Raw genomic sequence first — 14,209 nt, 5'->3', positions numbered from 1 at the left:
ACAAGGGGTAATGTTTTCAAATGAAAGGAGCAGAGATTCAGACTAGACATGAAGAAGAATTTTTTTTACCATGAGGGTAGTAAAACACTGACCCAGGTTGCCCAGAGAGGTGGTAGATGCCCCATCCCTGAAGACATTCAAGGCCAGGCTGAACGGGGCTCTGAGCAACCTGATCTAGTTGGAGATGTCCCTGCTCATTGCAGGGGGGTTGGACTAGATGACCTTTGAAGGTCCCTTCCAACTCAAACTATTCTATGATTCCCTCCCTGCCTTTGCTTTGGCAGCCTGGGAGAGGGGAAGGGCTCCCCTCCCTCTCAGGGACACAGGGCTGGGATCTGGGGCCTCATGCTCAGAGGGTGCTGGTGCTTGGCGAGGTGGGGTTGTGCAATTGGTACAGCCCTTTGAGCACACATCAGGCAAGCAAGCCAGGAGGCTTTGCAGGGGGTGCACAAGCTGGTTTTAATGGACTTTGTGGAGTCTGAGAGCTGGCTCAGCTGCCTGTGTCAACACAGCCAGTAATACCGCTGATGTAAAACTCGTGTTGTGAGACAAGAATCAAACTCTTTTTATTCACCCCGTACCTTGTTCAAAGCTTTATCAGACAGATGAATCAGATCTCAGTCTCCTTATTTCACGAGCGTAAGGTTTCACCCAATCTCCCACTGTTCCCCAGTGCAGACAGACCACGAAAGCAGCATATCAGCTCCTGGCCACCCTTCTTTATGCTTTTGTTGGAGTTAGAGGAGCCACTCGAACACTATTTATTCCCACTGCAGCCACTGCACGCTATGAATGGGCTTATATTTGGAAAATCTACCTCAGGCAAGAGTATGCAGCTCCTCAGGGCTGATTTGGGAGGTGCTGATGGTTTGCACTCCTCACCTGCGTCACTGATCGGATGTTGGAGTCACATCGATCAGGTGCCGAGTGACCCACTCGCATTGCTGATAGTCCTCAGGCTCCTGAAATCTGAGGAATTCGGGAACTCTCTGGGGCGATTTTCGTGGAGGGCGCTTCTGGTTTTGAGAGGGGACATTCTGCCAAGAGGTACCATGATGTGTGAAAGCAGATGAAATAAAAATAATTGTTAATTTCTGGCTGTTTTCATGAACAAATGCTTATAAGAACATCTTTTTAACTATGAGAAACTTCTGGTTTTAGCTGTGTCACATTGCCCATTCTTGTAATCTTCCAGGTGTCCTGTTCATTGGTAGTTTTCTCCAAGAGCAGGATAACTCCCTTGTCTCACAGGGGCTCAGCACCTCATCTTCCTTCAGCCTCCCACCAGGCAAAAGCCCCCACTGAAACTACATCCTAGGAGACCTTGAACATCTCAACAAGCCCCTTGAGGGCATGATTTTGGAAGAACAATTTAGTTGTTGTTTCTGAGGCATCAAGTGCAGTAGCAAAATTGTTCTCCTTTGACACCACTTTTGTGAAGGTTTACTGATAAGGCTTGGTAACACTACTTGAGGTGAGGAAACCTAGTCTTAAACCTTGTGGGCATGCTGAGGTGACCTGGGTTTATGGCTTACAGCCTGAATTATTGCACATCAATTACAATCATGCAAGTTAAAAAGATTTGAAAAGGGAAACTAGGGGAGTGTTGTTGATACGGATCTTTTTATGAGAAGAGGAATAAAAAGAAAGAAATTTAAACAGTGTCATACAGGTGGGTCTTAAGCCAAAGATATAATTTCCATTAGTAAAATACTTCATTTCCACTAATACTCCATTTCCACTCTGAAGACTGAGACTACATTTTGCGTAGCTCAAAGCCACTTGTCCCTTTCTGACTCTTTAGATAGATAAAATTCCAATTCATTTCAATTGAAGGGTTTCTATTTAAGTGATGTTGGTAAAATCAGTCTATTAAAATAGGAGGTGTTAATTTTCCCGTAATCACTACACTTTCTTTTTCTTCCTGTCTCCCAGTTGAAAGGACAGCCTCATTGTGCATGGTTAAAATGTAGTAATGCATTTAATGCCAGGCCATGATTTTAGACCTCCAGCTGTTTTACTGGTTGTGTAAGTAAAAATAAGATAATGTTATGCTTGGTAACCATGGTTTTTGTAGGCATTCACATTTTACAAATCACTGCACAGTATGCAAACCATTATATATATTTAAAATGTATAAAATCAAGCCTACCAGGAGTCTACCACTTCCATTATTTAAGGAGGGTGACTGCTAGACTGTGAAGAGTGATATATTCTATCAGGCTACTCAGTGGAGTTATATTATCAGTGCAAATCATGTGAAAATATGTGCTTCAGCAAGACAAGAAAGGAGTATTCTCTGCTATAACAAGTGTGTTGTGGCAAGCTAGATGGAGTCATTGGTTTGGTGTAATATATGAGTAAAATCTTATTTGTTCAAATAATAAAAAGGAAAAAACAGAGCGCAAAGAGAAGGTAGCCAAGAAGTACCTGTTTATTCTCTCCTTGTACAAAAAACTGCTTCTACTTTAAACAAAGGAATTGAGTGTCTTCTGCAATTTTAGCCAAGTGTAACTACTCATCTGAACAGAGATCTTCCTGATTTATACAGGCAGCAGCAAAAGCAAAACCAGGGTCATGAAGAAGAAGGTTATTGATTTGCTCCATGCATGCAGGCAAAATTATTATACCTCACCAGCATGATCATAAGCATGCAGTTAAATCCAAGTAAACCTTAGCTGGAATATTTCTTTGGAAGAAAACACTGGTAAGTGGAGCTATTGACAGCTACATTTTGAAGAGCATCTGCTTTCAGAAACAGCACCCATTCAGAACAAATGCTTTTGGAGTCAGATTGTGCTGCTCTGATTAGTAGTACAAACAAAGATAATGGATAGTATCCGGCTGTACCTGAAATTGCCTTTAAAGTTCAGTATGGAATTTATATTAATAGCAGGAGTAAGAAAAAAATGGCCTCTGCTTGTGCTGTAATTTTTCAGAGAACACACATGTAGCACTCTGGACAGTTAGAGCTCTCAATTTTAATTAAAAAATTTTAAGTATTACAGAGTAGAGTCAGACCTGATTAATCGAGTTGGAGCTGGTTTATGCATATGTCTGGGAATACAAATGCTTTTAGTATTATTCAGGCTTGCTGTATTTATTTATTTATTTTATATATTTATTCAGATTGACCCCTGTTTGCCAACCTCCAGCATTCAAAAACATCAGTCAGGACAAAATCATAGCACTGGCTTACCAACATACAAATAAAAAAGAGAGGAAATGAAAAAAAAAGGTTGTTTTTCAAACTATGGTCTCTGTGTTCCTTGTTCTGTTCACATAAGATGTATTTGCGTTAACTTCAGAGCTCTTTCTTCACCATTGAGAGGAATAGAAGTCAATGTGTCCCACTCCACTTCCCAATTAAAATAAAAAATACTCTGAAGCCTAAGCCTATAACCCTCTTCATGAATGAGAGTGGTAATTAAAATTTTGACTACAGCAAGAAAAGTATACGAGAGTTGTGACATCTTCTAATCCATGCCCAGAAGATCCCCAAAGGTTATTGCATCCCAAGAGCTCAAAGCATGTATTCTGCCAACAGTGCTCTGCATTACCTGTTTGAAGGCAGATTTCAGCAATGTAAAGAGCCCATTTGCTTAGTTTTAAATCAGGAAAATCCCCAACTGCTGCTCTTCATCAAAGGAGGAGTTTCAGCCCCACATCCTGTTCATTTTCCCATTTCCTTGGGAAACAAATGTTGGGCAGTACACAGAGAGCTCTCCTGAACTTCTCCTGCCTCTCCTGTGGCCTGTAGGCTGTCTCCCTCTCCCAGCAAAAAATGTGTGACATAGGAAAGAAGTGTTTCAGCAACCTGAGCCAAATGAGAGAAGGAGTGGGTTCAAAGATACAGCAAAGTAGAAACTGCTCCCCAAAACAGACAAAACACTTTTCCATCAGGAGTGACCACAGTGATACAATATCATTGGGGGGTTTTTTTGTTATTTACTTCCCTGTATTAGTGCGTTCAACTATCAAGACAAACATCTTGAAATATTTTTCTTCACAGTGGACAATCTAGAAGTTTCACAGAAGGAAAACCACATAGACAGCTGAATTCAAATTCTGACTTTCTCTGTGTTTTGGCCACAAAACAATAATTTCATAAATCACACTATTCATTCTGCTGGAAATATCTTAGAAAGGCTTTAATAATAATTTTCACACACTACCTCTGTAAAAGCCTGCTATAGAAGTGTTATTCCCTTTTAATAGACATCTGACAACTTTGCTCAATAAATGCACCCACACAGAGTAGGATTTCACTTATATGCTTTGCATTCATGAATTTCCTAGAATAATAGGAAATAGCTACTTATATAAACAAGTTTCAGATATCACCTTGCCCCTGTACCCTTTTGTGCGCAAATCTGTCTATGAAGCAGAAATAATGATTTGCCTTTACACAGTATTTTCAACTAGAATACTATTTGTTGCTCGTAGAATAGTAGCTGTGTCTTTATGTTCATTCAGTATTTTGAAAATGTAAAAAAAAATAAAAGTACTGCCATTAGAATAAGTTCAACTTCTCAGACAAATAACATCTGCTAACAAGATGCCCCTAACACTGCAGATCCAACACTCGCATCCAAACTCAAACTGCCATTGTAAAATGTGTATATTCACAAGTGAACGAAAATGTGGTCTTCTGTGTCTCTTTTAACTTCAGCAGGAATCTCTTGAGATTACACAAGTTTCTATCTGATGAAACAATGCGGTCTCATCACATTGTACTTGCTGTGCTCCAGAGTGAAATGCTTTTATGTGTCTGAAGAAAGTGAGAATAAAAATGCATGCAATGTTTCAGAGACCAGAAAGATAGGTCTGAGCTATAAAGGACTCAAATTTGAATACAATCTTTTACTGGCCCACAACTCATCACCAGCAATCAGAATAGCTCTTTAATTAAAAAAATAAAAGACTGGCTTATCTTCCTGAGTTCTCATCCTGGGAAATCTAGACAACCTTCAGAGCCCCCAGAGGATCTATAAGGGCTCCTTCAGGGCTGCTGCAGATGAAGAACCTCTGTAGCTCAGCAGCCTCCTGCATTTGGAGGAGTACCCTGCAGACAACTCACAAAATGGATTTGTCCTCTGACGTATGTACACCCCTCCTATTGGCCTCAAGAAACAAAGGAAATCTACTTCTCTCTCCTCTGCTGGAGCGTGATGTGAATTTGTTTTGGAAAGGTTCTTCTGTGCGGGGTCCTGCAGAAAAAAAGGCAGCCAGGCTGAACCCCCAGGGTAATATCTGTCCCATGACTCCTGGTCAGCCCTCACTGGGAGATGATTGGGTAGAAGTATCACCTGACACTCCTGAAAAATTGATCAAAAAGGATACCTATCTCTGGGCTGTCCTCCACACTGAGGACTTTTCTAAATTTCTCAGAAACATTGGCAGTATGAATGCCCTCGATGTACAAAGACAGATTGACTTCATGTACAACAACAGGATGGGTGTGTTGTAAGCTTTCCTTGTCACTGAACACTCCATTTGCTCTGGGATGGCACAGGAGAGTGCAGAGCTGCAGCACAGTGCAACTACAGTAAAGTCTGGTAAAGGCATCCCCAGCAATGGTCAGTCTGATTTCTTATGGACACATGGGAGCACCCCGTGGTTAGACCTATCTGTCTCCTCATCTTGCCCAGTCACTTTTGAACCTGTTGCCTGGGTTCAACCAAGCCAAGACGTAGAATAAAAGTGTCCCTGTAAGTTTTATGAAAAGAGGTGGACAGGAAGATGCAAGAATTTGCTAGTGCCAAGTGAGGGAAAAGCTAATGACATCTGTCTCTCTGCCAGCAGAGGATCCATGCAGGAAGGAGCTACTGGAAAACAAGCTTCATTATTTCTAGTGCTCATGGAACTATTTATTTAATCATGCTTTCTATTCATAAAGGATTTCTATGCAATAGACCACCGAAGCAACCCTTCTTTTGCAACATTCCCATCTTTATGAAATCCTCACAATCGCTGATTGTATTGTTTAATGCTCTCACATTCAACAGTTTTGGATCCTACACATTATATCTTCCCATCAGTCCGGCAACTTGCAGCTTTTTAACTTCAGCCATTGCTGATTCAGCAGTTGTCTGAAGCAGTCAGCTCTGCTTTGGCTTTTATGACTTCAGTGCTAACAACAGATCCATTCTAAATACTGAGATTTACCAAACAGCAATGCCATCCACAAACAGGGATGCAAAGGGGAACAGAGGATATTTTTAATCCTGAATTTCCTTTAAAAAAAAAAAAATTCAAGAACATAGAGAAAATCTACTATCACACCTGTGTTGCATGTAAGTACAGGAAATGAGCATACCACAAAATCCTAATACCCTAATGGCCTAGGTGGCCTGTGTAGTACCCCACTTCATTTCTCTCCAGAGAGTGCTTTCCCTGGCCTATTGGGTCTTGGTGTCCCACAATGCTTAGGAGTATTCATCTGGGTGAGAGGGATGGAGCTGAAGATCAGCTCATCTATGTGAGATGATTCTGAGGTAGTTCGGGAATGTCTTCACCCAAAGTACTTAACAAAACATGCATGGGGAGAACCTGTAACATTTTCTTACTCTATAGCCTTTGTGTTGTTGGTTTTTTTTTTTTGCAAAAGATGAGAAGGGGTAGAAGTGTATCCTGAATAAATCATAATATGGGTCTTGAAACTTAAAATATAACAGGCTCCATACTCTTTTCAGATACACCCACTTTCTTCTTTGTAGGTCATCAACCCCACAAGAGGAACTAGTCTTAACCCTCTGCCAGTGCTCAACTGGTGTGCCCAGCAGAATGCTATGTGGTCCCTCGGGTGCAGGAGTCCCCTGGGGTAAGGAAATTTTTAGCCAGGGAAAGCTCAGCAAAAGTATTCAAATAGCACAGACCTGCCAAGTGGAGAACTTTGCTCTTTGCCTGGAAGGCTCTTGGAAGACACAGCTAACTGGGTGAGTGAGAGTTACCTCATTCCTGATATGGGAAAGATTTGCTAATAAGTGGGAACAGATGTGAGTGATGTGGTGGTAGCAATGAGATTCTCAGTAGGCTTGAGCAGGTCCCTTGCTTGCACACATGCCCTGGTTGGTAAGGAACAGCTTACTCATTGCAGCATCCAACAGCACATGGACCACAGGTCTCCACCTCCCCACTCTCTCACCTGGGCCCTGAAGGAGGAAGAACTGTTACCTGCTCTGACTTGAGGAGCATCCCTAATATGAGGTTTGTGAGGAAACCAACCAAGACAGCAATTCAGTATAGTGGCATCTCACTAAAGAGCCAAGTGGCCTTGTACAGAGCTGCAGAGGTCGCTCCTTCCAGCATCACGTTTTTGTCATGATACCAGACTTGGTGACATTGCTGCAGCTGATGAACAGCATTTAGACACCAGAGCTGGCCTGTGCTCCACCACCCTCTACCTAGCAAGGCTGCAAGGTGTAACTGTGGGGACACTGCTGACCCCTCAGCCATTGCCATCTTCAAACTGCAAGGCATTGGAAAATCCTCTCTCAGATGATTCCTTGGTGAAGACAGTGTCATTTTCTGAAGATGTTTTAATGACAGATTTTCCCCACAGTATTCTATTATATTCTAGGTTTTGTTATTTTTGATGTCCTGAGTATTTTGTAAGGCTTTCTGTAAAAGTCACCACCAGGTAAAATTTCAAGCCAAGGCTTCAGTAGTCCACACCACCCCATCTTTTGGACAGACCTTCATCTCAGGTACTGCAGGCAGCCAAAATGAAGTGCTGGGGGAGGCCATCAGAGCCCACCAAGGGCTGCTGAACCAGACCTCTGCTAGACAGTGCCTTTCTGTAAGGTGCTGCTGTGGGTTTCTCACCAGATAAGCGGATTATTACCCTGGCCGGCAGCTGCTCCACAGAAATAGGTCAGCCTCAGGAATAAGCTTTGCCTTCCCCTATTTGGAGTGAGAACCACCCAAGAGGAAAAGGGGCTGCTTGTAGGGTCTTTGTCCAGGGACCATTAAACTCCTGAACAACGGGTTGCCTCTGGCAGTGTCTCCTAAAAAGGGAAACATCTTAAAGTCAGTGCCTGTGGTTTTCATTGTATTACACTTAGGTATAAGTCCCATAGGGGTGAGATATTTTCTGCATTTACACTTGTTCAGCCCCTGTTTAATTTGTTCTGCTCTGAGCGAGGGAGACATTTGTTGGTCGTTCATGGGTAGCACTTTGCTTAAAGGACACCTGGAACGCCTCACCTCTGCCTCCCATCCGCTTTTTGGATGGAAACTCTCGTGCCGAGGGAGCATGAGGGTAGCAGTGATGTCAGATGTGCCAAAATGGGAGCAAGAGGGGGAGAGCCTGCGCATGGCCTTACCTTCCCCACATCCAGCAGAGGTGACTCTGAAGCAAAGAAAGAACCTCAAGATAGCTTGGAGGAGGCTGTTTTGGCACAGGCCACCTGCACGCACAGCAGCCAGGTGCATGGGCTGCTCCATGCAGGAACCAGCACACTGAAAAAGCTGTTGCCCTATGTGGTATTCCTCCAGCTTCCCAAGTGAGTCCTGCAGCAACCTGCCATCTTATTTTCTTCTGGTTTTCTCAGCCCACCAGCTCAGTAAATGCAGCTAACACCCCAACACCAACCATCTGCCCTCCTTCCTTACCCACCATGTATGTGTGCATAGCCCAAATTTCAAAGTGGAGATGCAAGTTCAAATAAAAGGGAGTTACAGTGTAACACCAGCAGTGCAAACTTTAAATCTAGGTCTCATGTCAGCCATGTCTACCATCAGCAAAAAAAAAAAAAATAATAACCTGTAGAACTGGCAAGAAGAGCAAAACAAAGCACTGAAATCAAGGATATGCAACTTAGCTTTGATATAAAGATTTCTCCATCCCTCACACATTTTCCATGTCATTATGCCTCAGCCAATGAGTTTGCAGCACAGAAAGCTTGCAAAGTTTTCATTATTGCCTTTATTTTTCTTCCCTCATTCCTCTGCCCATCCGAATTGTGGTTAAAATCACTGAAAAATGTTAGGATAAAAGCCTTTTCCTGTTATATCTGGTGTGGCTGGAAAAAGACACAGAGAAAGTCTTACAGGAAACATTCTGCTTGTAAGAATTGCAGACCGAGAAATTAAGGTAATTTCACTTTTTTGGAGAGTTTATCCAAACAAACCCTTTTTGAACATTTAGCTCCCACAGACAGTTATGCAGCAAAGGGCCTGACTGTCAGCTGGTGTAAACTGGCTTAACCGCATGAATTTTTAAGGAGCTAATCCAGTTCCCCTCAGCTGAGGATCCATGTCTTCGATGCTCACGCCATGTACCTGAGCTGCTCTGTGTGAGCAGAGGCTCTGCCCACTGTTTTCCCCAGTGAAACCATCCAGGAGGCAGACACTGGGAAGCGCATCCCTCCCCGCCTGTCACACAGTGGCAGGTCTAGGGGATATCTATTATTTGGGTCTGCAAATTAATTGGCTTCTTGCAAACAGACGCACACTGCCGAGGCTGCCGCGCACAGCGGTTTCTGGAGCAGCACGGCAGATTTAGAGCAGGCTTCGCCAAGACCCTGTTTCCACGTCCCAGTAACCACATGCTGGGGAGTGTGGGAGAGCTGCAGGTGAGTGACCCCTGAAGAGCACGGCAGATATTTGCCCCGAAAGGCTGGCAGCTGAGCGAGCCTGAGCCCAGCTGGAGCAGAGCAGCCGAAAGAGGGAGGATGGGTTGCAGCAGCCCCGGGAACCACTCCACGGTCGGCAGTCTGCCGAACAGGTTGCTCCCAATAAAAGTGCTTCACCACTGGATTGAGGCAGTGGATGAATTAATTGTGCCATTTCCATGACATTCTGCTGCAGCTTGAACATATTAATAACTGTTCATCCCCGAAACAGCTTTTTCCTCCCACATGAGGGGGAAAAATATCCATCTGAATTTTTTAGATTATGTGACAGGCTTGCAAACTGTTGTTAACTTTATCATTTGGGATATGGATTAGACTGCAGCGCATTAATTTATCAGGAAGTAAGAGCTGCCGGTTCATCTCTTTTCTGTTATGACATCTGCAGTGAAAGCACGATGGGGGCCAGACAGACAGTGAGTAATAGACTAGAATATGAAGTTTGGTGAGGGAAAAAAATGGCAAGGTTTGCTACAGACATAATTGAACCCATTAAGCAAAAAATAAAAAAAACAGTCAGTGGTCCTTTAGCAGATATCGCTCTTAATGAAATTGCAGATAATGAAACCTGCCAGTTAAAAGTGATATCAACTCATATCTATTAAAGTTGGCACAGAAAAGTGAAGGAAAAAACAATCCTGTGATTGAAGATGTTTTGCTGGCATTGCCAGAGCTTTGTAGCCACCCCCGATTGCTCCCCACCTCTTCAGCCCCCTCAGAGGGGACACACACAATGCCTCCCTCCGGGCAGGGCTCCAGTACACAGGGTTTTCTCCCACTGCTCGTCTTTCGCTCCTGCATGATGGACATGCCTGCAAGGCCATGTGGCCAAAATGGTGGGAAAGACGGAGGTCTGTGTATTGCGGGCCAAAAGAATTCATGAAACATTAAAGAGAGCCTCGTTGGCATCCTAAATTGTTAATGCAAACTCTCCAGCTCTGCAGAAAACATATTCCCATTGTCATTTTCATTTCCCCTTGGCCTGTTAGTCCTCCAATTATGCAAACAGCTACTGATGAATAATTACATAGCACAAAAAGGGTGAGGCTTAGGTACTCAAGTTTGGCCCCTTGATGCCAATGGGCAAATCTAGTTACATTATCTATACTTAATATGTAAGGGTCAGTGTCCATGAACTTCTAGACTGAACTTGCCAAGTCATGAAAATATGGTAAGGCTATCACCTCACAGCAATTCATAAGCCCGTATTTTATTTTAACACTTAATGCTAAACTCAAATCAGCTATAGGACACAGAGCTCTCTGCCACTGTGGGTGTCGTCCCTGTCTTATTTCCCAGCTCCCCAGGGACCAGACCTGCTGTCCTAAATTCTTCAGGATTTCATTCCTCATCAAGGTATGCTTGTGTGTACCTGGACATGGTGAAATTCGGCACATGCAGCTAAAAGCAGTTCACAAACATTTGGCCAAAATAGATTCAGCTAATTCATGCTGAAAGTTTTCCCAGGTGCTTTTTAATTCATATTATGTAAACAAACCCAGCAGCGACTTTTTCCTTTGTTCCTACTAATTCACTGGGTACGTGCGTGAGCGAGAGGCAAAGATTTATGCCAGGAGTATTCGTGTAGTATCCTTGTAATCTCTTTGGTTTCCTCCTTTCTATTTGTAAAAGGTATCCCTGGCCCAGCCCTGATGCAGAACAATGCTGCACAGGAACAAAGGGATGGCCGGGTGCTGGATTAGGCCGTTGTTCTGCAGCCCTCAGTGCCCAGCCCTGCCAATGGTCAAGACCAGCTGCCTCACAGGAGAGCACAAGAAACCTCCTAATGAACCATCATGGAATGATTTGCCCATAGGGGAAGTTTTTTCTTACTCCTCATCAGTTAGCTGTTTCCCCACACCATGAAGCATGAGAGTTTGCCTTGCTCATTTTTTTTTAATCTAGTCTAATGTAGTTCTTGTTATCTATACAGATGTCCAGTCCATTTTGGATCCTGCTAATCTCTTGGGCTCAGTGGTATTTTGTGGCAATAAGTTCCCAGGGTTAATTAAGTGTTGTCTAAAAATATTTCCTTTTCAGTTTCAAAACTTCTTTTTTCCTTTTGTGCTTCCGTATTGAGTGATTCCTGCTTATGGATTTTTAAAAAGTGGCTAAATGAGACCATGTTTTCTAACCTTTCCAAAATTTCTCATCGTCCTCTCAGTTTCCCTCATTTTATATGTGTCATCCCTAAACAGAAACAGTAGGCAGCTTTTGATGTCTTCTTGTGAAGAGCCCTTTGCAGGACTAGATCACATGCCTTTTTTACATATAATACCAGCAACCATCCAGTCCATACATACAGTCTAACCCGAAGAACTTCAGAAAGTTTCCATTGCCCTAACAAATAGACCAGACAGTCTCCAAAGACAAAGGCCCACAGAGCCAAGCAACTCAAAAGCAATCCGCCAGGTTGCACAACATCCACCAAGCATCGGCTGTCGTTCATTTGGGATCGATGAATCCAAACCCATCGGAATCACCAGGTTTGCAGGGAACTTGCAAAGGAAGCAGCCAAAAAGGTAAAGTTGTCTACACCTGTCGAGAAATCCAAGGGGCTGGTTTGCTGAGCTCTATTTTGGTCATGCAGCCTCACTGGGCTGTGTAATTGCCGCCTTATCAGAGAGAAACGAGCCTGCCCATCGAACAGATGCAAGTTTCCCCTGCTCTCATTCAGCTGGGAACCCACTCGGCAAAGCAGAAATAAATCACAGGGAACTTGCTGTCATTTCTCCACCTTCCCGCACAACCTCCGCTGCTGCCGCCTGACTGGCTCGAGCTGGCGTAGTTTTTAAATGAAATCTGGGAGACTGGCATCAACAGCCTTGCCTAATTTTTAGCTAATACCTTGGTGGGTTCTGCATTCGCATCTGGCGGGTGCCATCATGCTGAGCCTGATGATAACAGGCTGCTGCTCTTTCCGAGCAGGAAGCCGGAGAACTGCTACCCACAGCCTAAACACAGGCTTGTTCCAAGCACAACAGCACATCGCAGCCAGTGAAGGGTCTGCGGCGTGGGACTTCTACCAAGGCATAAAAAAAAAAAAAAAAAAAAAAGAGAGAGGGGGGAGAGAGAGAGAGAAATGTGTTAACTGTGCTAACAGTGCCAAGTAATATGCTTCGTTAAAAATTTAATCACCTGCAAGTGCAAAACAAGTGCAAAGCAATCATGTTGTAATTAGCACAGCAATTAACACCTCCCTTTTCGATAGCACATGCATCCTAGGAAGTGCATGATTGCAAGTGTTTATGCTGCTGACAGACTAAGTTCCTATAGAGAGGAAAAAATTGCTTAAATAGATTTTTTTTCCCCTTGTCTTTTTGGCATTTGGGCTGTTATGTGCCCATGAAACCCCAGCAACAGCTGCCATCTTGGTTGCGTGTGAGTGCTGCTCCATTGTGTAGCATAACTAACAACCACAACTTGATCTGGAGCCTCCTGAAAGAAGGCTACAAACTTCTAGAGCCCCACTGTGAAACAAAGGTGCAAGTATTAAAATTACGAGATGATTTTTTGCAGACTAATGCTTGTCAAAGAGCAAGCACTGAGATCATAGCCTCTGCAATACTACAGTAAAGGGGACAGGACAAAGTGGAGCTGTGGCTTCGAGATGGGTCTGTAGCTAAAATATGCCCAGCTCCATAGTACCGAGGTCTCTCTTCTATGTGTCCCCCCATTCAAACAACCACTTCTTCCCTAAGACTGTGCTGGGAGTAATTTGATTCAGTTTAATAAACTGGCCAATTCAGACCTGGCTTGGGAAAACACTCTCCCACCAGCTTTGCCCACACAACTGCTGCTCCTCTACTCATGCACTGGGATGTCAGTGCTTGTCCCAGCAGGCTCTCCTGCCCCTTGTCACCCTAGAAAACCTGGGGTTTGATGGTCCCACTCCTGTCAGTCTCCCAGGACTTGCTGTCATTTCCTCATGAGGCCACATGAGAAAGGAAAACTGACTCTCAGCATAAGTTTGACTTAAATAGGCTTAAACATTCAAATATACCCCATAAAATGCCCTTACTTAGAGGTCATTCAGCTTTAACGAATGGGCTGTGCTCATAATGGGACACCACACTCAGCATCCCAGCAGAAACTCAGCAGTTCTTGTGGCTGCTCAATACAGCCAAAGAGCTGGTCTACGAGCTTGGCATCCAAAGGCTGAGCACCAAAAAGTAAGCTTCTACTTTGAAAACATAAACTGTGAGGCCAGTCTTGATGTTCCTCCCCTCCCCGGACACTGAGATTGTTGAAAGGTATTTCCATCACATGGTTCAGTATTGGGATTCCTATTTGCAAATTACTTTGAAGGTGTTAAAGCCACAAACAATCTTACTATCAGGTCTGAGCCAAAGTAACAAATAACCCTGCAATAATCCCAACTCTTGAAAAAGTTTCTTTCTGCGTAAGTTTACTGCATATCCTGAGAAATTCACGTTTTCCACGCCATTAATTCCATGAATTAAGACAAAATTAGAGCACAAATTCAGCAATTACAATAAAGCCAAGTAGAAGGCAAGTGAAAACAAAGCTGGGAAAGAGGAATGGTACCTTTGTTATCCCAATATATTTTCCCA

This window comes from Caloenas nicobarica, chromosome 2, assembly GCF_036013445.1.
Source record: "Caloenas nicobarica isolate bCalNic1 chromosome 2, bCalNic1.hap1, whole genome shotgun sequence".
Classification (NCBI taxonomy): domain Eukaryota; kingdom Metazoa; phylum Chordata; class Aves; order Columbiformes; family Columbidae; genus Caloenas; species Caloenas nicobarica.
This window is presented reverse-complemented; position numbering follows the sequence as displayed.